The sequence below is a fragment of the Quercus suber genome, unplaced genomic scaffold, assembly GCF_002906115.3.
Source record: "Quercus suber isolate HL8 unplaced genomic scaffold, Cork oak 2.0 scaffold_22, whole genome shotgun sequence".
Classification (NCBI taxonomy): Eukaryota; Viridiplantae; Streptophyta; class Magnoliopsida; order Fagales; family Fagaceae; genus Quercus; species Quercus suber.
Genome location: NW_027069487.1, coordinates 1,065,983 through 1,084,924, shown reverse-complemented (window position 1 = coordinate 1,084,924; position 18,942 = coordinate 1,065,983). Strand labels below are relative to the sequence as shown.

The 18,942-nt window shown below is 32.6% G+C and overlaps 1 long non-coding RNA gene across 1 annotated transcript; it reads left to right on the top strand.

Annotated features, from left to right (window-relative positions):
- Positions 1-3,844: 3,844 nt before the first annotated feature.
- On the top strand, positions 3,845-7,646 carry LOC136063955 (uncharacterized). The gene is made up of 4 exons (XR_010625605.1): positions 3,845-4,006; positions 4,119-4,178; positions 4,656-4,753; positions 7,463-7,646. It is a non-coding gene; the product is annotated as an uncharacterized LOC136063955 (long non-coding RNA).
- Positions 7,647-18,942: the final 11,296 nt, after the last annotated feature.

Genomic DNA, 18,942 nt, shown 5'->3' with positions numbered 1-18,942 from the left:
ACCATAACCAATTTTTCTAAAAAAATTAACTTTATTAGAATTTTTGTTTATTCCATTATCAATTTAAATTTTAACTCAATAATAATACGTAATAAATATAAATGTATATGTAATCTTGAAATGGTACACCGGTATCAAAATATTCTGTTGCAGTGACCAAAATCAACATCAACAAGTAGTGAACAAATTTTTTGTCACACTATCATGGTACGAACATAAATATTTTTTTTGAAAAAAAAATTTTGGATTTGAATGAGTCTGCACAATCACAAGTTTTGTCACACAAAAAAAAAAAAAAAAAAACTTATGTTATTAACGGTTTGAATGAGTCAACATGTACAATCACTAGTTTTGTCATACATGTACAATTTCAATAATTCAAGTCTTAGAAAAAAAAATTATGTAATCCAACCCAATAATGACTTAAGAGTATGATGAAGGATATTGGATTTAGATTGCCAAAAGGCTTGAAACTCAATTAGACCATGTAGTATATAAACTAACGGAGATAGACAAAGTGACATAAAGTGAAATTGTTTACAAAAGTTAAGGGGGGAAAAATGAACATTTTAAAGTTTACTAAAATTGAACTTTTAGTAAAGTTTAGAGATGAAAACAATTTTATAGTCTAATTTTTATTCTGGATATCTAAAAGAAATAAACCATTTATGTAACTAATCTACTAAGCAAACATCATAGATTCTAAGTTTATCATCATCATGATAAGAAATTATTGCAATCCAAAATATTATACAAGAAATCATTTGTATATTGGGCGCTATTTGACAAAGAGAGTTTGGAAGGTGTTCAAAAAAATATATTGGCTTAATTTGTAGAGATGTTTGAAGCTATGATGATAAGGTTAACTGGGCAATTAACAAACTACAGGTAGGGATTTTGAAACTACAATGTTTGAGATTGTTTGGGTAGCTACCAACCCACCACATTTAGTCACATAAAAAAAAAAAAAAAAAAAAAAAAGCATTTCATAACTATACTCTCTCTCTCTCTCTCTCTCTCTCTCTCTCTCCCTCTCTCTCTCTGTGATAAGGCCTCTTTTTATCTATACTTTTAGATTGGAGGAACTCTCCTTTTTAGTGTTACTTTTGAACTAAAGTCTAAAGATAAAGGTAATTGAGTCACTGTTCAAAAAAAAAAGAAAAAAAAAAAGGAAATTGAGCATCACCTTAAGATGGCATTAAAGATTAAACCCATATTTTTATACTTTTCTCTCACTCATCTTAACCACAATGTTCTAAAATAATTGGCCATCTAATTGGAAGTAGTTAAAGTGAATCCATTACGCACTGAGTGGTTGTCTACTCAGTCATATTTTAGTTAAATTCTTCAGCCATTTCACACCCTAGGAACCCCAATATTTGACTGAGCCCAGTCTTTGCCATCTTAACAGAATTCTTTTCGTTTTGAATTTCTCCCTTAAGTTTAACATAATTTTATGCAAGAAACTCAAAATGCTGCAACTCATTTATCATTAGAACTTCTTTTGTCATTGAATATATGATTGCTTCCTAATCCTACCTTATGTCTGATGCTTGATGTCCATTTGCAATGTGTCAGTTATAAATTAATTACTTTGATATTTGTTGGTGTGTATAAATATCATTAGTTATACTTTCTGTTTAATTTTTACTTTGCTGATTGCATTAATATTAATTTTTACATTCTGTTTCCAAGATGCTAGTAAGTTGTAATAGTAAGGAATGTAATTGAACTTGACTTTGACTTATCAGGTCTATCCTGTGGTAAAATCTTTGCCTTCTAATATGTCCAGGCATCTATTGAAATCACTTGTAGTGGCATTATTGCTAAGCATTAGAATCCAAAGATGGATGCGTTTGCAAGATTATATATATGTAGTGAGAACTAATTACTTTTGAAACTTCCACAGTATTCTTGTTAAAATTTCCTTATTTTTGTATAAATTAAGAAAGACTGATTCTTTAAGTACTTCCTTGATTAGCTTGCTAAGCTCCATATTTAGAAGGAATTTTTCATTTCAGCATTTATGCTTTCAAAATCAAGGTACTGGTAATGTCAATAATCTGATTGTGGGCCATAACTTGTCTGTCAATTCCTCTTCTTATCCTCGATTCCATTTTGTTTTTGGCCTAAATGAAAAATTATACTGGCTGCCGTATAGCCATCATGGTCAAGTTAAGAGTTAAGACACATTGTTGTTCATTGATCGATATCTTGTGGATTTTGTTAACAATTGCGTTAAGGTTCAAGTTAAGATGCATTTAATTCTTTATTACATATAATAGATACCTAGCAAAATAAATAAAATAATAGCCCTATTGGTCGATTCTATGAAAAGTGCACAAGTACCTATTGTTTTGCCAAAATTCTATTTATTAGCAGCTTCATTGCACCATAAGATCATGGCTCCAATTATTAGAATTCTTCTACGAACACAACAAAATCTTACAACAAGTGAGGTGTCAAACCACCATAGGTCTAAATAAAATGGGAAAAAGAAGAAGAAGAGAGAGAGATTAAGTCATGATCCACCACAACTCAAAACAAGGGTATTGCAAAAATGTTATGAGATTTTGTCGTGTCCCTAGACTTTCAAACATTATTATGAACAATTAACATTATTTTCTAGCAAGCTATAAATTAAATGGTATAAAGAACTGAGGGTACATTATTATTGCTTTAAGAGAGCCACAGCCAACATTTGCCTCACTCTACTTATTCAGCTTTTTGTAAAACTTTAATATGAATCATTTTAATGAATTATGTCAGCTTATGTTAGCTTTTAACTGTGTATTTGTTTTAGTTTATTAGTTACTTCTAGATTTCATAGTTGACGATTATTTTCTTCAATAAGTTTCAATTATGGCTAGCTTCCATTGTGATTTATGAGTGCATTCTTCAAGTTACCCATCCCAAAACCTCACCATAATAATTTAACTAAAGTGGTGAGATTCACATGCTACAGTGGCCATATTAAAAGATAAAACCAAATAAACGCGGCATGAAAATTATCTTTCTGAGCTTCACAAACGCTGACCCTCATGAACAGATTATCACCACTTATTGCATACTATATTCTAGGACAGCGCTTGTGGGAAGTTTTGGTTTTCTTGTCGCCCCACTCAATTGACCTATATATGATCAATTGTACAAAGGAGTCTCCATCTTCGGTACTCTTCATTTTTTGCATTTTGGAATTAAAAGTTGCAATTTGCTCAATCTTCTCTGCAATTGTACTAATTTTATGCTGCTATAATACACCAATAAGCTCAAGCTCTTGCTTCTTACTGAATATGACCCGAAGGGTAATTTGTCAATTTGAAATATTGAATGGTCAAGTCTAGGTATGGAATTTGACAAATAAAACTCTTATAAATTTTAATTTGACTCAAAAAAAAAAAAAAAAAAAAAAAAAAAAAAAGGAGTCAGCACAGCATTCGGATAAAAAGGATGTTTGTTTGTTTTTGTTATCTTTCAATACAGTAGAATCTGTTCTATTTCTCCTTAACTAGGGCATTCATGCCCTTGTTAATATATTTCATTATTATCATAATAATTATTATTATTAAAAACAATGTCTTACCATAAATTGGTAATTAAATTGGGTGAGAAGAAATCTATATATATAATAATAGGTGAAGAAGAGAGAGTGTGAAATTGAAATCTAAATTAGAACTCTAATTATGTGCCACGTGTACACACCAATTAGAACTCTAATTGTGTGCCACGTGTACGCCAATTTTAGTCAATTAATGTTGTGCTCTTTTTTTCTTTTTTTTTCTTTTTTTTGGGTGGATAAAACATTCTGCTCTTCATGCACACATATTTTCAGATTCACCTCCCTTTCTCAAAACACAAAATCCTGCCTCTCCTTCGATATACAGCTCCCCTCTTCTTCAATGAATGCTATGGAATTTCAAAAGAATATCTCGGTATCAATGATGCATGCCTTTGGGTATTTCTATACACAAATTAGAAATACAGCTCCCCACGCCTTCGTTTTACAGTGAGAGCCTCAGCCTCTGTCAACTTTTTCTTCAATTTCTTTGTTGTAGAATTTCCTTCTCTTTCTTTTCAAATTGAAAATGAGAGAGTGCATTTCGATCCATATTGGTCAGCCCGATATTCAGGTCGGAAATGCTTGCTGGGAGCTTTACTGCCTTGAGCATGGCATCCAGGTATTCTTCTCTTCTTCTTACTCTTGCTAGCTGTTTATTTGCTTTGAATTTGTACAAGTATGTGTGTATTTGATTTCTCAGATCTGTGATTTTCGAACTTCACTGTGGTATGAAGTAGCATTTTTATTGATTTTATATGAGATCTGAAAATTTTCAGCTTGTTTTTGCTGTTACGATTTTGCTGCTTTGCTTTTTCATTAGATCTGCATTTGTTTGTCAATATGATTCTCCTTTCTTGTGCGTTTGTTTGTTTTTTGTTCGGATCTGCGCCTTTTATCAATGACATTTAGTCACGTGCTTTGCATTTTTCTTGATTCACTTCGGATCTGTGATTTTCTCTTAATTGTTTTTGAAATTGAGTGGTTTAGTTGTTTCAAATGTTAGATCTGTGGTATTAAGCATCAGATATGTGTTCATGTGATTAAAGACTCTCAGGTAGAAGTAAATTAAAGATATTAATTTTATCTCTTTTTCCAGTGTCAGACGCAATGGTATTAATCCTGAGGACATATCTCTTTTTCCACCATTGCCCACCTTTGCTTTCCAATGTAATGATTTTGGTAGTGTTCTTCAAGGTAAGCTTTCTTTTTCTCTTTATTTTTTTTTGAGGGCTCATCCTTATGAAGAGCACTGATAGTGCAGGGGTTATAAAGGTATTATAAGAAAGATTTAATATATGAAGAACTATTATTATATATTTTTGGATATTGTTGGAAGTTTTTCAAATCTTAATTTATGAAGTGTGAGTAATATCTGAAGCATAAGTTCAGCCATTGTTCTCCCTCAAAAAAGAAAAAAAAATCAGCAATTGTGCAAGTTAACTCTAATTGTTATATATATATATATATATATAAGTATATTCTTTATCAACAGATAAAGCAACCTACTAAACAAAAAATTTTGGTCTGCTTTTACATATTTCATAATTTATTTAGTTAGTTTGTAGCATTTAAATTATAGAATAATAACTACTACTTATGTGTGTATTGCTCATACAAAATAATCTATGCTTTTGATAGTTTTGTGTTGAAGTTGGAAAAGCTGGTGCGTATTATTTCCCATTTTATGAAGTGGTGGACCTAGATTTCGTTTGTTACCATTTATCCTTTTTGACAATATTTGATTGATGAAAATTGTGGTTATTTAATTTTTCTATATTATTGTTTTAGCTCTTACCAAATTATCAAATAGTCATAATACAATTGTAGGATAACTTATGTCCCTTAATAGGGTTCTTCTTTTTATTTTTGGCTACCTGTTACCTTAATTTCCCATTTTTTTTTCAATATATTGAGTGAAGTTTTCTTCGATTGTTGTATTGGTTAGATTTTATTTTTGTTTGGCAGATTTTTGTTAGGTTTGCACTTTTCTTGTTTGCCTTTATGTTTTGTTGATTACTATTGAGTGTAGATTTATTGATGATTTCTCTCAAAGTGAAATTATGGTTTCAATGGAATTATTTATTGCATTTTTTTAATAGAAAAAAATAGATAGATAACAAAGATTTTGTTAAATACTGTTTTGCCGCATGGTTTAAGGTTTGGCTACCTTTTTCCCTAATCTCCCATTTATTTTTTCAATTTCTTGAGTTATGTTTTGTTTGATTGTTATATTGATTATTATTATTATTATTATTTTGTTTGGCAGATTTTTGTTAGGTTTGTGCTTTTTTTGGTCAGCCCCTAAAGTTTGAATTGTTTTATGCTTTTGTGCAGATCTATGTTTGTTGAATCATTGTCAAAAGAAAAGAAAAGAAAAGAAAAAAAAAAACGTTGATTACTGAGAGTACAGTTATTTATAATTTTTTTAAGTAAAATTATTGGATTTTTTATGTTAATTACTGAGTTTTTGTAGATTGAACCGCATTTTCTCTTATTGCCTTTGTTTTTTTTTCTTCTTGATATTTAATTTTATTATTATTTCTCTATTGATATATGTCTCTATTGATATATATATTTTCATCGTTTTGCACCTTTTGGCTTAATTTATGTGGTATCATTCTATTTTTATAGATTAGTCCTTAAAATTGTTGGAAATTTGGAATTGCCTTAATTTTTTTTTTACCCTTTTTCCAACAACCTTATAGAAGGTTGGAATTCTCCTCAAATTTTTGTTCACTATGCTTTGTAATCAATTTGACTTATTTGTGTTTGTGAGGTTTTTACTCAATTTCAAGCCAGTTTTCTATATTTAGTTTGTGGTCTCCAGCATAGTGTTTCATGTACTATAATTGTTGATTTTTATAGTTCACATAATTTTTCATATGTGCGTGCACCCACCCTTTGGTGTTAGTTCTTGAGTTTTTATTGAGAATTTTGCTTTGCAACCCAATAAAGAGATAAAAAGAAGGCAATGGGCTGATTTTCTATAGATAAGTAATGGAATTCTCGAGGATGTGCTTTAGCAATACAACATTTTGAATCAAAAGAAGGGGTCACATATTAGGTTTTACTTGCTCATTTATTATATTTGTCATTTGCTCTGTTAAGTCTAACTAATTAATTCACGCTATATTTAAAACACCTTGAACTACTCAAAATGTATTTTTTTCATTGAGATCCATGGAGGAGTGTACCAACTGTAAGTTTCACAATAGTAACTTTTTGTAATACAGTTTCTAGAATTTCGAAGACCACTAGTTTATGAGCTTATGATTTACAAATACTATAATGAAATGCAAGAATAAACTACTAGGGAGAGAAAAAGAAACACAATCATGCCTTTCTTTTCCTTTTTCTGAAGAGATGAATGGTGACAGTCTTAAGTTTGGAAGACACTATATATTTTTTTCCATAGTGTTACCAATTGAGGTAACCTTAATAGAAGCTTAAATTAGAGATATGCACATGTTTTGATCCTAGCCACTTTGAGATGTACATATATATTCTTGATTATCTTCTAGATTTGTAGCTAATATTTCTACTATAACTGTTAAAATTATGCTTTATTCTTGATTTCGTGTACTTTACTTTCTATTGCATTCATCTCTTAAGTTGTATTGTAACTATTGTAATTTGATATTGTAAATAGATGCTGTTAAAGTAAGTATTATTAGCAAACAAAAAAAAAAAGAAAAAAATCCTTGATTATCTTCTATAAGTCTTATTGCCTTCTTCAAATTAATATAGAATCTCTATATCATGTTATTATATTATGATAATCAATTTAGGATATTTTAATTGAAGTTTCACTTCAAAATCCCTTTGAATATGCTTATGATGACTCCCTTTGTACTCCTACTGATGGTAACATTGATTTTCGGACGGTATATGGGATTCCAACAGGAAGGTTATAAGATATGGCCAGAGATTTGAGTTTTGCATTTGCTAGAGACTTTGCTTTGAGTTTGCTGGCAAGAAAAAGGGAAGGGGTAGCCATGGTTCATGGGGTTTTGGATGGTTCACTGACTACATTGTTCAGTTCCAAAGCCAAAGGAGTTGATGGATTAAGCAATTTTTGGAGAAGATTAATATGAACTAATTGTATTTAATTGATGATAGTATAGACTTCGTTATTATACCTGTCTCTTTTTCATCATGCGGTTTAGTGGCTTGATGAAAGTACAAATTTTAAAAAATCATGAATCTAAATATTTATGAGGATTGAAAAAATTAACTTAGGGAAAACAGTTTGTTTCCCATTGCTTTAATTTTTACATATAGTTTCCTTTAAAAAGGTCTAATAGCATCACTTAAATAATAAAATGCAATATATAATTTTATTGTTTTATCTAATTCTATCCTCCTTGTGATAAACCCAAAAAGACAAAAAAGAAATTGACCAATAGTGTATATATATATATACTACTAAGTTTTGTTAATAAAATTTTTGGTTAATAATATGAATTTAAACTTAACTAAGCCTTTTAAACAAGAATAAACTCATAATTAATAATATATACATTTCCGTGCTGTAGCACGGGTTACATGCTAGTAATGATAATGCACTGGTTCATTGGCAGAATTGATTGCCAGTGCAGTTACATTGAGCTCTATAACATCGTATTTATTAATGTGTGCAATTGTAAAATTAATAATGATAAAATTACAATTTTAAGTAACTTTCAAAAGGCACTATAATTAAAAGCAACGAGAAGCTAAGGAAATGAGAATTCAATTAATTTGTTTCATTTTAAAATGTTTTCGGTCAAAACATTTTCTAAGTTTTTGGTATGGACATAAAATTTTTCAAATATAAACTATTAAAATCTGTGCCTTCCAACTACCCGATGAGAGAGGAGAGAGTCACTGTGTTTTTGTGAAATGTTTTACCAATTATTTTATTGCTTAGATTGTTAGACACGTTGTTGGGATTGAGGTCAATGATCATGTGCTATTTCCTCCACATACGTAATTCGCTTTGTTTTGGGCAACTTTCATAGTCTCGTTGCCAATTGCCCAATCAAGAACCATGTGAAGGGTTTCATTGTTTCGTAGACTGATAAGATTATCTGAGGACAAATTGAAATTGTCTTCTCAGTCTCAGATTATAAAGGCAAAACTGCAAGGATTGAAATCCCAGCCTTTGTGTGGTTATCGTTAAATCTATATGCTTTAAAATCAACATCTATCAAATCTTGAGGAATATCCATTTGGCAACACCCAATCCCAGAGCAAGTCCCATTGACTACATTTCGTATGTTATTACATCTGGACAGGAAGCTGATGGAGAAGGGTTCTTAGTTCAGATTACCATTTAGGTATGCATAAGTTGGGTGCAAGGTTTCACTTTTCAACATAAGTGTCACAGACTCACAGCCAACACCCACGACACGAGCATGTTTTGAGTGACAGAAACCGTGTGAAACTGGGAACCAAGAGTTTTGGTTTCTTGCTTTCCAGAGGCTTACCTGACTGACTCGTAACAGTCAATCCCGTTAACATTATGATGACAATATCGCCTTGAATTGAAATATTGTAACAACGACATTTCCAGCCATCAGATAGAAAAATCTCTAGCAGTATCTTTCAGGTAACAACCTTCAATTTATGCCAGACGGATAATGGAAATGTTTCTGCTGCATTTGTCATTTTTACTGATAACAATACCACACCAACCTATAGCCTCACTATTTTCCAGAAGAGCACGTATTTATGGGTTTTGAGAGTATTGATTTGGTATGAGCTTCATAAAAACGCTGGACTTTTTAAACGCATACAGAGAAGACCCGTTAAATATACGCGAGTCTTGATGTGCATATTTACGACCGGTTTTGTGTTTACAATTCACAATCTAACTGATCTATGGACTATGTCACTATGGTAGACGGTAAACCATAAAGTAGACCTTGACTTAATTAATACCCATAAAAGAAAAAAGAAAAAAAAAATTAAGTGGAGCTTGACCTTCGCAAAAGTTCTAATTATTATTAGAAAAAGTTAACAAATGCCTTAAAAATATTGGTTTAAAAATATTTTTAAAATATTTTTTATAAAAAAATAAAAAGTTAATTAATTTTTTTACAGCTTTTTAGTATTAAAATTTTCTTAAAACGATCCATTAACAAATTGGCTAAGGGTATCCATTAACCAAACTCATTCTACAGAAATAATACACTATAATAAAGTAGTAATTAATTTTTTTTTTAAAAAGAATATATAATTCACTCAATTGACTATAAGGGGAAATTTGGAATTCTGAATCTTTACTTCACACCCCAAATTATTAAAACTTATAATCATCACACCAATCTTAACGACTATTATAAATTGCACCTAAATATCATATCTATATCTATATATATAATAATAGGTGAAGCAAAAAGAGTGTGAAATTGAATTCCAAATTAGAACTCTAATTGTGTGCTACGTGTACACACCAAATTAGAATTCCTAATTAGAGTTCTAATTTTGTGCCATGTGTCTAGAATCTAAAATTGAAGTTGAATTTTGCATCATGTGGCTAAATGTATGTGGGCTCATTCTCATTAAAACCACTTCTATGTATCGAGTCAAGTGAGTTATTGTGCTAATTAAGTTTTTTCTTGATTTTGCAGTCAAACGTGAAAACCAAATAAATTAATATCGGTGATAAGAACTAGGTTTGGATACAATACATAATTTCCAAAAAGATAAATGTATGTGGGCTCATTCTCATTAAAACCACTTCTATGTATCGGGTCAAGTGAGTTACTGTGCTAATTAAGTTTTTTCTTGATTTTGCAGTCAAACATGAAAACCAAAGAGATTAATATCGGTGATAAGAACTTGGTTTGGATACATTGCATAATTTCCAAAAAGATAGCAAAGCCAGAGTTTGTATATTTGTTATAAATTGCTTACAAAATTTGCATCTTTACATTTGCACTGAGTTTCGGATTAAAGTGCTTTCTTCTTGGTTCTGACACTGAGTTTTGTTTACTATTCACTTACAAAGTTTGCATCTTTACATTTGTTATAAATTGCTAATATGTGATTAGATGCACATTATGCCTAAAATTCATTATCCTTATATTTGGCTTTTTGTTCAGGTTTGGCACCTATAACAATGAAGAAAGCACTGCTGTGGACCGATGGATGATACTTTTTGCAGGCTGCAAAGGAACTTAGTGATCAATGGAATCTCACACGAATTGGAGAGGACCCGGCTGTAGATGTTTGGATGGCAGATGTGAGTCACTATGTTTTTAAAATTTTCAGTGAAGGTAAAGGTTATGAGCAATGTAAATTTTTCGGAGAGAGATTTATTATTCTATATTTACGCAAGTTTGGTCACCTTCTTGGAGTGGATCACTCAACCCTGTCTTTCTACTAGAATTTTTTATTCAGATTGTTATAATTTAATCCGAAATTTTATTTGAATTTTCCTATTGTTATTACTATCATATATTATCATTCCAATTGTTCAATTAGAATCTGAACTTGGAGTCCAATTTTACTATACACGTGTACAATCTAATTATTTTTAATTTTGCTGTCATGTGTAGAAGCCAATGAGATGAAATTAATAACACATTAAACACTCATGCTTTAGGAATCGGTAGTACCAATCTAAATCCATTGGACCTGTTTCGTGATAATACAACTATAAAGGATGTATAAAAACACGCACAAACCCATCTCTCTATAAAAAGATATTTGAGAGAATTTCTTTTATCAGCCAGGGAACTTCAGAGGTTTTTTCTTCACACAAATGCGCATCATTTTACAAAATGACCTATCGTAAAACTACAAAATAAGTACAACTCTGAGGGTTTTTTTTTTTTTTTTTAATTTTAAATTTTTAAACTACGAAAATTTCAATCACCAATAGAGATTGAAGATTCAAAAGCGTGAATGGATTTTTTGGATAAACATTGTCACCAAGGTTCGTCTTTCTGTGTAAAATATATATACTGCTAAGTTTTGTTAATGAATTTTTTTGGTTAATAATATGAATTTAGACTTAACTGAGCCTTTTAAACATGAATAAACTCATAATTAATAATATATCCGCACGGGGCTACATACTAGTTTAAAATAATGCATTGACAAAAAAATTGGCATGCATATTAATGATAACATATAAAACATTTAATCCAACGGCGAGATTTTCAAAATATGAATTTAATTACAAGTTATTAAATAATATAATATTGTTTAAAGTTATGCCATATGTAAAATAATGTAATTTTACAAGAAATACATTTTTTGGACTATTAATTTCTTTAAAATCTAAGGGTGAAAAAACAACCTTGGCTATGTCATCATTTATTGCTTTTCATCTCAACTTACATAACTAATAATATATTTTTCTCTCTTATGTCTATAACTTACAATATCTTTCTTTCAATTAATATCTCTCTCTCTCTCTCTCTCTCTCTCTCTCAAGATTTCTAAAAGTTTAGATAGATATAATAAGAGTATAAAACTTCAAAATCTTAGAAATGGAGGGTGTAAAACCTTGTTAAAAGCAAGAGTTCCTCACGTAATTAAACTAGGCCAAGGTTACGATTCTTTGCTTCTTTAGTATAACATCCATATAATTTTTATTTTTATTTTTATTTTCATAAAACATTCATATAACACTTTTTTTTTTTTTGGATAAAACATTCATATAACACATGTTCACTAATGTAGGATTGAATTCGTTGGATTAACTAAACTGGAGTTGGATTAGATAGTAGTCATCCAATCTTGTGTTTTTTTTAATTATTTTTGAACTACAATCTCATGTTTTATGTTTAATATAAATTGAGGATAAACCCTGATCCTTTTTTTATTCTTAGAGAAGGATAAATTCTGATCCTAAGATAGTGTTTTTCTCCGTGGTTTAAGTTTGGATAAGCCTTGATAAAGGAATAAAAAAAATTATTAGACCCTGATAAAGAATTAAAAATATATACTTGTGACAAGGTAACAATAAATATAAATATAATCATCTGAAATATTATTTTTTTAATACATATCTAAAATATATTAATGTTGCAATTTATGAGGGGCAAACCATTGAATCTTTGCTCGCTCTTGTGTTAGTTGGTTAGAAAAGTGAGCAACTGAACACCAAACTAACATAGAAATTAGAAAGGAGATCATACTAAAAACTTTAGGCAATTGCACTCATGGTCATCCACTGCAAGCCATGTTTTGCCATTTAAACACAATAACATCAATCCAACACCTCGTGATTAGTTAAATCTACCATCTTTGAGAGCCAGCTGCCTCTCACTTCTCAAAATCTTCTCACAAGAAATTTTTTTGAACTGTGGTTAAAATCTTTGAGAGCTAGTCTTTCTGTCTATTCTAGCAGAAATGGGATGTTACCCTGTCAAAGTTCTTCAATCTACCCTGGTTAAAAAAGCAAGAAGTCCAAGAAAACGATACGCATCCTTGAGGAGAATTTAAGGCCTCATAATGACCCTGAGATATTGAGGCAATTTGAAATTGCTATTGTAAATCGTCCGAATGAAATTGTTGACGTTGACGAAGATGATGAGGCTGGAGAGAAATGCTCTCATTTGTACTAAGAAGCAAGCAAATGGTAGCCTTGGCCTAAGTGAATTACGTAAGGACCTTTTTGTTCTTAACCATGTTTTACATCCCTCACCATTTCTATGGTATTACAATTTTATCTCTCACCAAAGACCAAACATTCAGATGTTGTAATGTAAAATAGAAAATATGAGAGGGAGATTGAGAAAAAAAATGCTATTAATTAGGCAAGTTGTTTTGGAATTCATTTATGTTCCCTTTACATACTCAGTTTGTTGAAGTCATAGTCACTCCCATCCATCATAAACTACAACCTCCTGAATGTGAAATTTTTTGTGTGGCTTCGTCGATTATATGGAATTGCCGTAACAAATTGATCTTTGAAGACAAAGTGCTCAGCTCTGTTGGTCTATGGTCTAGAGCAGCTACCTGCATAATGGAATTCATGGAGGTTAACAAGAGTTGCCTCGGCTGGATCTTTGGTTGTTAAATGGTCACCACTTTCGTCTAACACTTTCTTTAAATTGAATATTGCTATTTCTCAGTCCAAATCCTCTTGTTCTGCTAGCTTGGGTTTGATCATTCGGAATTTAAAGGGTAAAGTTGTGGCGGCATCATGTGAAATTGTGAACGTATAAGGAAGGAACTTCATGCTCTCTGGACAGCAGCTTCAGTTGTGCGGATTGGGCTATTGTTTTTTCAAAACACCAGCTTTTCAAATGTTACTGTGGAATGCAATTTTGCTGAATTGGTAGATCTCTTAAATTCATAGAATTTTTTCTTTATAAGTGGCTTGAATTTTGGAGGATTTTAAGCTGATTTGTGAACAAATTGTCAATATATCCTCTGTTTTTGTTACTTAAAGATGTAATCATGCTGCTCTAACCTTTGCTAGTGCTGCAAAAGAGGATGAGAAGACCATTGTTTGGATAGAAGAGTGACCATCTTTTTTCTTTTCCATTGTCCAGCATGATATTGAATGAATAAAGTTTACATACTATCATTTCTCCTAAACAAAGATGGAAAGTAATAAATGATGACATGGTCATGAGTGTTTTTTTACCCTTAAATTTAAAAGAATTTAATAGTCTAGAAAATGTGTAACTTTTGTAAAAAGTTACAACAGGTATAACCAAAACTTTTCTCATAATAACATTGTTAGGACATATGTGATTCAATGTTAGGAACATATGTCACTATTTTATGAAATTCGCTAATCCTTTGACAAAATGCACTTTACTTATAATTGGGTAGATCTAGAATATGTTTAATGCTTCAAGAAACAAGGTTTCAAGTTCAATTGTTAAAGCCATGCAAGTTTGTCCAAGAATCAAGTGAAGACGTGCTCGATTTTAAAGCTCGATAGCTAGCATCTATCGAGGTTTAAAAGCTGCTATAGCCCGTGCCTCGACAACTAGCTCGATAGATGGCTATCTTCAAGGTTTATGAAATTCAGTTTTTCAAGCTGATTTTCATCCAATCCATGATTGTATGTTTGAGCTTTCTTTTCTCACAACCCTAAACATATATAAGAATTATTTGAAGGGCCGCAAAAAGTGACACAAGTTGCACAAGAGCACAATTCCACAAGTGTGAAGAATAGTGTAACCGAAAACCTAGTTTGCCCTAGTTCTTGAAGAAGCTGCTGTGTTTGTACACTGTAGAGTTTTGTGACCAGGCAACTTCATGATTTTCATCGTTTGAATGAACTGAAGAACTATGCAGCCAACATCCTTCTCAAGTTGGTGATCAAGCGCGTACTAAGATCCGCGCAATTGATTAGTCAAGTATTAGGAGCCGTGCATTGAAAATGAGAGATTGTCACTACAGAACAAGTCCAATTGGGTATTGGGATAAGGGTTCAACTGTAGGTTGGTATAAGGTACAATGATTCTTTTACTTGTAACCGCTTGTTTTGATAATAGTGGATTCTCAGGAGTAGTGACCTTAAAATTACTTTGTGGGATTTTTGCTGTGTAGGTTTTCCCCATTCGTAAACAAATCACTGTGTCAATTTATTTTCCACTGCATGCTTAATTTAATTAATGATTTTTTTGGGCTACCACGTAGAATTGTATGTTAATTTGATTAATCAATAAACTTGGCTAATTAATCAATTAAAGGGTCAATACATTCTTAGCCTATCAAGTGGTATCAGAGCAGGCACACTCTGATTAGGGTTAATCTTTGTTGTGTGATCCATTGACCCCTATTATCATGACTGCAACCGGCTTGAAGAGATCTTTGTTTTCAAATACATCTTGTTTTTCTAATCTCTACTTGTTTAAGTGTATCAGCAAATGCAAGTCTAAAAGTTATTTGAAGTCTATTATGATAACCATTGGAAAAGATCTCAGATTGACAAAGAAGAAACTAGACTGTCTCAGAATGAAAATGTACGAAGTAGTTCGTCTGAGAAGAGTGAGAGTTAAAGGTTTAGTTCATAAAAGGCAGATGAGAGAAAACACCATTCCCACTGATCTATCATCTAAGCACGAAGTGTGCTTCATGATGAAGTCCGCACTTAAGGTCATGGACACGTATTTGTGGTACCTTGACAATGGTTGCTCAAGACACAAGACTAGAGATCGATTTCTCTTCAAGGTTTTCGAGTCTAAGAAAGGTGATAATGTTACTTTTGGCGATGGGAGCAAGTCACAGATTAAAGGAAAGGGAATTATATCTCTGCCTAGACTACTAGACATTGCAAATGTTCTGTATGTAGAAGGTGTGAGAGTGAACCTATTGAGCATAAGTCAGATATGTGATCAAGACTTCATGGTACTATTCTCAAGGGGAAAATGCCTTGTCATGGATAAGTCTGGAAAGAAACTCATAAGTGGTGTTTTCACTCTAGACAATTGTTATGGCTTGGTTCTTGATGCTGATATTGTGTGCAAATGAAGATCTATGGCACCAAAGGATGGGACATGCTAGTTACAAACATATTTCAATTGTATCTAAGCATGGGTCAATTTTGGAGATACCAAAGCTCAGTAGAGTGAGCAATGTGGTGTGTGGACCATGTTAGCTTGGGAAACAGACAAAAGCTAAACATCCGGGCACTCAGACATCTGCTACATCCAGACCATTGAAGCTACTACATCTAGATCTTATGGGTCCAACCCAAACTAAGTCTCTTGGTGGAAAGAGATACATCATGGTTGTGGTAGACGACTTCACTGGGTACACTTGGGTCATTCTCCTATGATCTAAGTCTGATGCTAATGAGCACATTAAAGCTTTGTACACAAGATTGCAGAATGAAAAGAGACTAAAGATTGATTGAATTCGAAGTGATCATGGTAAAGAATTCAAGAACTCATATATAGAGTCCTTTTGTACAAGATTAGGTATATCTCAAGAATTCTCTGCTCTTATTACTCCTCAGCAGAATGGTGTAGTAGAAAGAAAGAATAGGGTTATTCAAGAGATGGCTAAAGCCATGTTACACAACAAGGATGTGGCTAGAAACATGTGAAGAGAAGCCGTCAATACTGCTTGTCATACGGTTAATAGAGTGTATTTTAGACCCAGTTCCAAGAAGACTCCATATGAGTTATGGAAAGGAAGGAAGTCAAATGTTAAATATTTCAGAATTTTTGGAAGTACATGTTTCATTCTCAAGGATAGAGAGAATGTGGGAAAATTTGACTCCCGAAGTGATGAAGGAATATTTCTAAGATACTCCTCTACAAGCAAGGTTTATCGGGTATACATCAAAAGAACCATGAAGGTAATGGAAACAGTAAATGTTGTTATTGATGAATCTTCAGATTTTGGTTCTGAAAAATTTAGTGAGGAAATCCCCAAATAAATTTTTCCTCCTGAGCCCAGGGAAGTTCAAGGAATTGTTAAACAAGACCCTGCATCTCCTAATACTCTAGATACTCCAAGTGTTGTAGAAGATTCAGTAGACTTATCTACTTCACCTTATTCTAAAACCCATAAAGAAAAAAATACCTTCTTCCAGGATAAAATTGAATCATCCTCCTAAAGCTATTGTGGGAAACATGAATGAACTTACATTAAGGAAGCGTACAGTTGATAAATGTGTTGCTAACTTTGTGTCTTATTCTTGTTACTTGTCGTAGGTTGAACCCACTGAAGTTGAGGAAGCTCTTCAAGATGAAAACTGGGTTGAAGCTATGCACGATGAACCGCTTCAATTTCAGAGGAATGATGTCTAGACTTTGGTACCTAGACCAGAGGGCGAGCACATCATCGGCACAAAGTGGATATTCCGCAATAAAACTGATAATGAGGGTAATATGATCCGCAACAAGGCTAGTCTTGTAACTCAAGGATACTCACAAATGGAAGGAGTAGACTATGATGAGGCATTTGCTCTGGTAGCCCGTATGGAGTCCATCAAAATTCTCCTAGCCTTGGCATGTCACTTGAGGTTCAAGCTTTATCAAATGGAAGTGAAAATTGCATTCTTAAATGGGTTGCTTAAAGAAGATGTCTATGTGGCTCAACCAAAAGGTTCGTTGATCCACACTTTTCATATCATGTGATGTACCTCAAGAAGGCACTTTATGGGTTAAAGCAAGGCCTTAGAGCTTGGTATGATCGGCTCACACAATACTTGGTGTCACATGGATTCACCAGAGGAAAAACAGATCAAACTCTCTTCATAAAGAGGGAAGACAGCAAGTTGATAGTTGCTCAAGTCTATGTTGATGATATCATCTTTGAATTAACTAAGGATGAACTTGCTCATAGCTTCTCAAAACTCATGCAAGCCGAGTTCGAGATAAGCATGATTGGAGAGCTAACTCACTTCCTTGGATTACAAATTCATCAACAAGATTCAAGTATATTCCTATCTTAATCTAAATATGCTAAAAATCTTGTGAAGAAGTTTGGTTTGGAATCTACTAGTTCTGTTAGAACCCCTATGAGCCCAAATGTTAAATTCACTGTTGACTTGTTAGGAAAAAGTGTAGATTCATCTCTCTATAGAAGCATGATAGGTAGTCTTCTTTACCTTACTGTTAGTAAACCTGACATTAGTTATAGTGTGGGAGTGTGTGCTAGATATCAGGCTAATCCAAAATGTTACGACCCAAGGAAAAGTGCTAGCCACATCTGCGCTATACCTCAAAAGGACTAATCACAATTGAGGCTTCTTGCAGTTGTTAATAAAGCCCAGATTTACCTAGTAAATACCCGATATGGGACTCATCACACACCCACACACATCACACAATCAATCAAATTGGGGCATCACAATCTCCCCCACTTAAATCCCTAACGTCCTTGTTATGGTCCACTTTATGGGGTAGTGTCTCTAAGCCCACAAGGGATTACCGGGTCCACTCTGATATTGTCTGCTATGAGACCCATACACCTCACGTTTTTTTTTTTTCTCTCCCAAAGCACATAGTAGTGAGGGAGAAGGCCTCTACACATTAAAGGGAGGTCATTCCTTATAAGCACATTCCTATGTGTTTCCCTAGGCGATGTGGGATTCCATGAAATGCAAAAACCCCTTTTGGGTCACTACACAAAGAGTCTCATATGATTTCTTTGAAAAGAATCATAAAGTATGTTAAAACCACTGCCAACTTTGGTCTGTGGTACAGTAAGGACACAAATGATGTCTTAGATAGGTATTCTGACTCTAATTGGGCTAGGGATGTTGATGATAGAAAGAGTACATCGGGGAGTTGTTTCTATGTGGGTAATAATCTTATCTCTTGGATGAGCAAAAAGTAGAATTTCATTTCATTATCCACTGCAGAAGCTGAGTACATCGCTGCCGGTGGCTGTTGCACCTAACTTCTATGGATGCAAAAACTCCTCCATGATTACAGTATTTGGCAAGAGCATCTTACCATCTACTGTGA